Source organism: Triticum dicoccoides, chromosome 7B, assembly GCF_002162155.2.
Source record: "Triticum dicoccoides isolate Atlit2015 ecotype Zavitan chromosome 7B, WEW_v2.0, whole genome shotgun sequence".
Taxonomy (NCBI): Eukaryota; Viridiplantae; Streptophyta; class Magnoliopsida; order Poales; family Poaceae; genus Triticum; species Triticum dicoccoides.
In genome coordinates, this window is record NC_041393.1 from 270,836,707 (window position 1) to 270,845,364 (window position 8,658).

Sequence of the window (8,658 nt, forward strand, 5' to 3'; positions counted from 1 at the left end):
AGGAGGAGGAAGAAAAGAACCCACCTCCCAAAGGGAAAAATAAGGCGGCCTCCATAGATCCGGAGGAGGGGGCGTCCAAGAGGGGAAAGATATCCCTCTCGGATGATTCGGATTCAGGCACCAAAGCCGTCCCAAAGCATCACCCCGAGCCAAGCCCCTTGTCGAATTGTAAGTACCTCAAGATGCCTTACATACATCTAATGTTTTTATAGATTATAAGAATAATATCAAATTTCATGTTTCAGTCCGGCCTGTGACATCCCTCAAGAATCATCATCATCGGGGGATCTCTCTCCGGAGAAGATGGAGAGCGAGACGCCTCCACAAGCTTCCCCGCCTCCTAGGGCGGATGACACCGAGGTGTCGTCCCAAAGGATTTCTCTGGGCTCTAGAGATGTGCGGGAGGGGACCAAGACGGCGCCAGGGGATAACATCTTGGCTGCTGAGAACATGGGGGGCGCAACCCTCATGGAGACCAGCGACGGCGGTCCTGAATTATCCGACCTCTGGCCGGATACCATTCCGGAGACACCAATGGCTCCGGAACCGAATCAGCAGCCCCCTCCACAAGAGGGGGAGACGGCTATTCCAGTGGCAACCTCTATTAATGCGGAGGCGCCGAACATGCTGATGGATGCTCTGCAAAGTGCGTTCGTCTTGAAGGAGCACCGTACCTTGATGGGTACGATTGTTGAGAAGGTTTAGTCCGCTAAGAGCAGACTGAATGAAGCCTTCACGAGCCTACTAACAGACTTCCAGGTATGCAATGTAATGTCTTAAGCCGCTTTCCATATAAGAAAAATGCCTATATATAGATAGTAGCCCCTGAGATTCTGTTTGGCCAACGAAGGAGGGCGAACAGAGGGTCTATAGATATCCGCGAGATATAACATACTTGTCTGTTTGATAAAAAATAGGCTTCACTATTGGCAGCGAGCGCTCAGGTCACGAAAGTTTCTGAACTGAAGCGTAAACTGCAGCAAGTCGACGAGGACAATATCCGTATTAACTAGCGGCTCGACGAGGCGCATGGTATGTTTCAAGTACTCCATATATAATTGAATTAGTTTGCAAATACGAAGTTGAAGCTTACGTGCTGCTATATGCATAATTGCAGATGGAGCCGCTGAGGTCGAGACCTCAGGAGTGACCTTGCCCGCGCGAAGGAGCAGGCAAGGGTGAGCGATGCGGCCGCTGAGAAAGCGGCTGCTGATTTGAAGGCCAAGCAGGTCTCCCGGCGCCAGTTCGAGAAGTGGGTGTCCAAAGTTGAGCAAGAGCTCAAGGACTCCACTCACAAGTGCGAGATCCTCGAGGAGGAGAATGAAACTAAGGCGGCCGAACTCTCCAAGGCCCTTCAAGAAGCCCAGGAGGCGAGGTCCGAATCCCGAGCGACTCGTCAGGAGATCCGACAAGCCGGACAGATAGCGGCTGGTAAGCCCTTTTTTTTACAATCTAAGTTTGGCGATCAGAGGTATGCCTTACTGAATCTACTATGGAGTTCTCTAGAAACCTTTGCAGATCTTCCGAAGAGCGCCACCGATGCTGCGCAATTCTATTGAGCCCAGGAGAGGCGTGCGACAGAGAAGCTGTTTTGGTCGCAGTTCACGACGCAGGAGCACTCGGCGCTGCTGAACGACCAAATGGTGCGGTGGGTTGAGTTGCATAAGATGTCCAGAGCGGCCATGAAGGAGGTCATACTCCAGCTGTGGCTGGCCAAACCAGTTCCGAGCAGCTATTTTGGCCTAGTGCAGTGACTCATCGAAGCCGTGCCCTGAATTGATGCAATCAAACAGTCAGTGTGCATAGAAGGTGCACAGCGGGCCTTCGCCCGCGTCAAGGTGCACTGGGCGAAGATGAAGGCCGCCATTATTGCGGTGGAGGTTCCTCCCGAAGGCAAGGACCACCGCACGCCGGAGTGTTATTTAGACACGTCCTAGAGTGTCACACCCAATATGCGACCCTATCCTAAAGGAACTCGAAGGTCCCACCAAGGATAGAAGCGCATATTGGAGACGCTTTTGCAAGGTGGATATCATTACATCGTACCATTACATAATAGTTGGGGATACATACAAGAGGCATACAATGCCACACGAATACAACAACAATATACATAAGAGCATCATCCGACTATGGATGAAACACAAACAGAAACTCAAACGAAATCCACCCTGCTAGCCCAGGCTGCCGACCAGGAAGCTATACCCTGAACGATGAAGCAGAAGAAGAACTCAAAACAAGCAAGCATCGCTCTTGCGTCATGATCATCGTTGCCGTTGGTGACCAGTCGAGCTGGTGACAACGAAGCCGACGTCGCAGCTGACCTGCAGTCGAGCCATTGATCCTTTCGCCGATCACACGGCAGAACTCTCAATGAAAGCACCAATGTCGGTGTCAAAACTGGCGGATCTCGGGTAGGGGGTCCCAAGCAGTGCGTCTTAGGATCAATGGTAACAGGAGGCAAGGGACATGATGTTTTACCCAGGTTCGGGCCCTCTCGATGGAGGTAAAACCCTACGACCTGCTTGATTAATATTGATGATATGGGTAGTACAAGAGTAGATCTACCACGAGATCATAGAGGCTAAACCCGAAAAGCTAGCCTATGGCATGCTTGTTGTTGTATATGTCTATCGACTAGCCTGGCCCCGGTTTATATAATGCACCAGAGGCCTAGGATAACAAGAGTCCTAGCCGAATACGCCGGTGGGGGAGGAGTCCTTGTCTTGATCACCAAGTCTTGTTGATTCTTCCTTGTATGCGGAAGCTCTCCGGACTGGCCCATGAGTATATGACCATGGGGGTCCTCGGCCTAATCCAACTGATCGGGAGACGACGCGTTGAGTACCCCCTAGTCCAGGCCACCGTCACTACCCATATCATCAATATTAATCAAGCAGGAGTAGGGTTTTACCTCCACCGAGAGGGCCCGAACCTGGGTAAAAACATCGTGTCCCTTGTCTCCTGTTACCATCCGCCTAGACGCACAGTTCGGGACCCCCTACCCGAGATCCGCCGGTTTTGACACCGACATTGGTGCTTTCATTGAGAGTTCCTCTGTGTCGTCACCTTTAGGCCCGATGGCTCCTTCGATCATCAACAACGACGCGGTCCAGGGTGAGACTTTTCTCCCCGGACAGATCTTCGTATTCGGCGGCTTTGCACTGCGGGCCAATTCACTTGGCCATCTGGAGCAGATTGAAAGCTACGCCCCTGGCCATCAGGTCAGATTTGGGAGTTTGAACTACACGGATGACATCCAAGGAGACTTGATCTTCGACGGATTCGAGCCACAGCCAAGCGCGCCGCACTGTCTCGATGGGTATAATCTAGCTCTGCCGCCGAACAGTGCCTTGGAGGCCGCACCAATGTCCACTCCGACCCGCAGCTCGGAGCCGACTTCGCCGATCGAGGACAAGTGGCTGGACACCACCTCGGGGGCTATGATCTCTGCGGCGATTGAGCCGAACACCATCCCTGTCCTTTGCAAAGCCCTTGGCTCCAAGGTGCCGGACTCCTCTCCGGACTCCGAACCTCCCACGCCCCTGCCAATCAAATCCGATTGGGCGCCGGTTATGGAGTTCTCTGCCGCGGACATCTTTCAGCACTCGCCCTTTGGCGACATCCTGAATTCACTAAAGTCTCTCTCTTTATCAGGAGAGCCCTGGCCGGACTATGGTCAGGAAGGTTGGGATGCGGACAACAAAGAAATTCAACGCCCACCCACCACCCACTTTGTAGCCACTGTCGATGATTTAACCGACATGCTCGACTTCGACTCCGAAGACATCGACGGTATGGACGACGATGCAGGAGACAACCAAGAACCAGCACCTACAGGGTATTGGACAACCACCCCATCTCACGATGTATACATGGTGGATACACCTAAAGGAAGTGACGACGAGGAACAACGGGACGCTACGAAGGATAAATCCCTCGAAAAGCAGTCAAGACGGCGACGAAAGCGCCGCACAAAGTCCCGCCTCGACAAAGACGGTGGCCCTACAGACCTAGCCATAGAGCAGGTCGAACCGGAGGACGACAAACATGCCATTGAACAACCGTCCGAACAGGACAACTTGGACAAACAACCCGACCCCGGTGAAGATAACAGTCCGGACGATCTCACAACGGACAAGTTGTTGGAAAAGAAGAACCTCCACAAAAGGCTCGTCGCCACTGCGTGTAGCCTGAAAAAGCAGAAGCGGAAGCTCAAAACAGCGGAAGATGCACTCAGAACCAGATGGAGCAAAGTATTTAACACTGCAGACAAATACGGCGACAGTCGCCAAACAAAGAGCTACCCGAAGCGCAAACTACTGCCCGAATTCGATGAGGAGGCCTTAGGGCCCCCGCAATCAAAGAACAAAGAGGCCGCTCGGTCGGATAGACAACCACATGACAAGCATAGAGCGGCAAGCGGCGCCGCACACAAGCTGGCACGCGATCCGCATAAGGATTCACACCAAAAGGTTGGCCCAGTTAGGTCCATCTACGAGCCAAGAAAGCAAGCTCTTCTAAGCAATGCAACACGCCAAATATCCGGACATCACGGCACACCCAAATATAGGGGTGCCGCACACCCCCTATGTTTCACCGATGAGGTGCTGGATCACGAATTTCCAGTGGGATTTAAACCCATAAACATAGAGGCATACGACGAAACAACATACCCGGGAGTATGGATTGAGGATTAAATCCTCCACATACACATGGCTAGAGGAGATGATCTCCACGCCATAAAATACTTACCCCTCTAGCTCAAAGGGCCAGCACGGCACTGTCTTAAAAGCCTCCCTGAAAATACCATTGGAAGTTGGGAAGAGCTCGAGGATGCTTTTCGGGCAAATTTTCGAGGGACTTATGTCCGCCCTCCGGATGCAGACGATTTAAGTCACATAACTCAACAACCCGGAGAGTGAGCCTGCAAATTCTGGAACAGGTTCCTCACCAAAAAGAACCAAATAGTCGACTGTCCGGACGCTAAAGCCTTAGCAGCTTTCAAACACAACGTCTGAGACGAATGGCTCGCCAAGCACCTTGGCCAGGAAAAGCCAAGAATAATGGCCAAACTAACAAGCCTCATGACCCGCTTTTGCGCGGGAGAGGATAGTTGGCTGGCAAGATGTAGTACCAGCGACCCAAGTACATCCGAAGTCAGAGATGGAAACAGGAAACCACGACGCAGCAAGGACCAGCGCCGGACAAGGGGAAACAGCTCGAAGAGCACGACAGTCAACGCCGGATTCAAAAGCTCTCGGCAGAATCATAAAAAACTGCCCCTCAAGGATAACATCCATGAGCTATCCAACTTAAACAAAATCTTGGACAAAATATGCCAAATCCACAGTACCCCCGGGAAGCCTGCAAACCATACCCACAGAGATTGTTGGGTCTTCAAGTAGTCCGACAAACTCAATGCCGAACACAAGGGGCTCGACACACCAAGCGAGGACGATAACGAACCCCACAAGCAGAGCACAGGAAAACAAAAGAATTTCCCACAAGAAGTCAAAACAGTAAAGTCACTTCAAGTGACAAAAGGGAAAATCAGAGTCGCGCCCATAGAAATACGCGCCGCACGGCCTATCCCGACGGAGTCCCGACATTGGTTGTTAAAACCAATCACTTTTGATCATCAGGATTACTCCGGAAGTATCCGGAATGTAGGATGGACTGCCCTGATATTAGATCCTATAATCGACGGACTCCAATTCACAGAAGTCCTAATGGACGGCGGTAGTGATCTAAACCTGCTATATCAGGACACAATCCGCAAAATGGGGATAGACCCAACCAAAATTCGCCACAGCAACACCTCCTTCAAGGGGGTAATGCCAGGCCTATATGTCCATTGTACGGGCTCCCTATTGCTTGAAGTTGCATTTGGCTCATCCGACAACTTCCGCCGCGAAAAGTTAACCTTCCACATCGCCCCATTCAAAAGTAGCTATCAAGCACTATAGGGACGTGAAGTTTTCGCCCTCTTTAACACAATACCGCATTATGCATCTCTTACACTTAAAATGCCCGGTCCACACGGCATCATCTCATTAAAGGGAAGTATCAAGTGTTACTCGAGCACGGAAGAACGTGAGACTGCCTGGACAGTCACACACTAATCCGGCTCCGCTAAACCAAACACCTGAATAGGTCATTTGGACCCCGGACGGCTAGACGAGTCTGGCGTAAACATACAAAGGCCTGCTAGCCGCACACCCCCGTACAAGGGGCTGCATGCATGTACAACAAGAGACAATAAAGCTCAATTTTATTCGCTTTTTCGAATCGTACTCTGTTTATTTAATATAAAGTACATTTTTTGCACAATCTTTCTTCAACTAAGTTCTTCTCTTTTACAGATGAACACCGTGCTACACCCGTCCAGGATACGGCACAACGGAGACACAGGCGCAAACGTGCAGTAGGGACCCGTTGCAAGGATTCTTTTCAGATTAAGACCCTGCGTAAACCTTTTTTACTGTCTCTTGTTGATACACATCCCCCGGTTTCTTGCTATAACCGAGGAGGAGGCTGGCGTTTTGGCATCGGCCGCGTTAGAATTTTTTGCGCGTACCTGGACACCAGGGGCTTAGGGCATTGTTCTGCCCGTTTTCATAAAGACCAAATACCTTAGGGAGTGTTCGGCGTCTCGAGTTAGGCCTTATATGCATCAGCTCCGAATCATGTCTTTGGTCAAATGTTGGGTTTTCCCGGCTCCTGTGTTTTGCGGCCTTACGTTCCGTTCTATCGGCTAACGCGGCACCGGGAGAACTACTGCGATTGTGCCCCGGTTCGGCCTGGTGAGCACCTGAGTAGAGAAAGCCAAAAACTGACTGTCATGATATAGCGTGAGACTGGTCAACCACTCGATGACCCACCAGAATGTTTAGAATTCCTCAACATTAACGAAGGACCGTTTCCCGGTCAGGCACATATGCGCCCCGAATTCGGGAGAGCGCGATGCCCCTAGGGGCTATATAGTAGCCCCACCATCGAACTCCTATGGCTAAGTGAAAGTGATAAAGCATTATAGTCCAGTTGCCTAGTTTGCTACGCTATCACCTCCTTTACAGGACCAAGACGTTGGATTAAGTGTGAAAATGCGCCTTTTTTTGCAAACACCCCCGCACTATGTGCGTGGGGGCTGAAGCCAAGGACTGCCATCTTTCAGGTTATATACACATATACATCAACGGCCGCACAGGAGGTGTTTTAATACTTGAACGCACAAGTATAAAAATCCCTTATATTATATTGAAACATTGTTTCACAAATCATACATGTCATTAGAATATAATATCCTTCGAGCACTGCATCTCTATTAAACGAGCGCCCTGCAGGACCTCCTCAAAATAGTGCTCGGCAGGTACTCGGCTTCTGTCCGAATCCTGGGATGCAACGTCGGTGGCCTTCATCTCCGCCCAGTATGTCTTGACATGGGCAAGAGCCATCCGCGCACCCTCTATGCATGCTGACCACTTCATTGCACCAATATGCGACACCGCACCAAGCAACTGCTGCACCAAGCCAAAATAACTCTTCGGCTCGGGCCTGTTCGGCCACAAATGAGTCACGACATCCTTCATGGCAAGTCCGGACAGCCTATTAAGCTCGGCCCATTCGGCCAAAGGATCGGTCAATGGAAGCAGACGCTCTGGACTATGGAACTGCGACCAAAAAAGCTCTTCCATTCCGTGTTCCTTTTGGCCTCGGAAGTATTCGGCCGCGTCTGTGGCACTGGCCGCCAAGTCCAGATAAGAATCCTCCGCACCCCACAACTTGCCCAACAGAGCATACTTTGGATCCATAAATTTCCTCCGCAGCAGAAAAGGCTTTCCAGTCGCAATATCTTCGGCCTGACGCAACTCCTCTTTCATAGCTCTCAGCGCAGAGCGAGCATCCTTGGCCTTAGTAGCGGCCTTTTTTAGGTCCTCCTATTCCACTCGACCTTCGTTTTCAAGAAGCTCGCAACGGTCGGTAGCATTCTTCAATTTTACGGCCATCTCGGCCATTTCTTTCTTGCTTCGGCAGTGAGCAGCCTGTTCGGCTCTCAACTCTTCGGCCGCTTTTAAGGCAGCCGCATCACTTTTTTGGGCTTGCTCCTTGGCTCGGGCGAGTTCCCCCGAAGGTTCTCCATGGCAGCGGCACCATCTGCGTCAAAGCATACATGTTGTAAGGCACAGACATTAAGCTACCTTACCGGGTGTCCACGGAGAAGCTGCATACCTTGTGACTCGTCAAGCCGCTTATTGACAAGTGCGATGTCAGAATCCGCCACGTCAAGTTGCCGCTTAAGTTCGGCAAATTCATCAGTCCGGTTTGCCACCGGACGATTCGCCACCTACATAGGAAGAGCGCATATTATACCTGGGATTATGATCCTTGGCGCGCTGTCATTTTTGACAGCGCACCGAGTCTCAGGGGCTACTATCTATACAGGGCGCATTCTGTATGCAAAACTGTCAGACGGTACATCATTTTGCGTACCTCAAAACCCGTCAGTAAACTTACGACGGCTCCATGCAATCCACTTTCAGTGGATGAAATCCTTTCAATCACCGTGCCCATTAGCGCACGGTGATCTTCCGAGATAGACACTCGCCCGAGCAGATCTTTCAACTCCTCCGACCGTACACCAGTCAGTGTCGGACT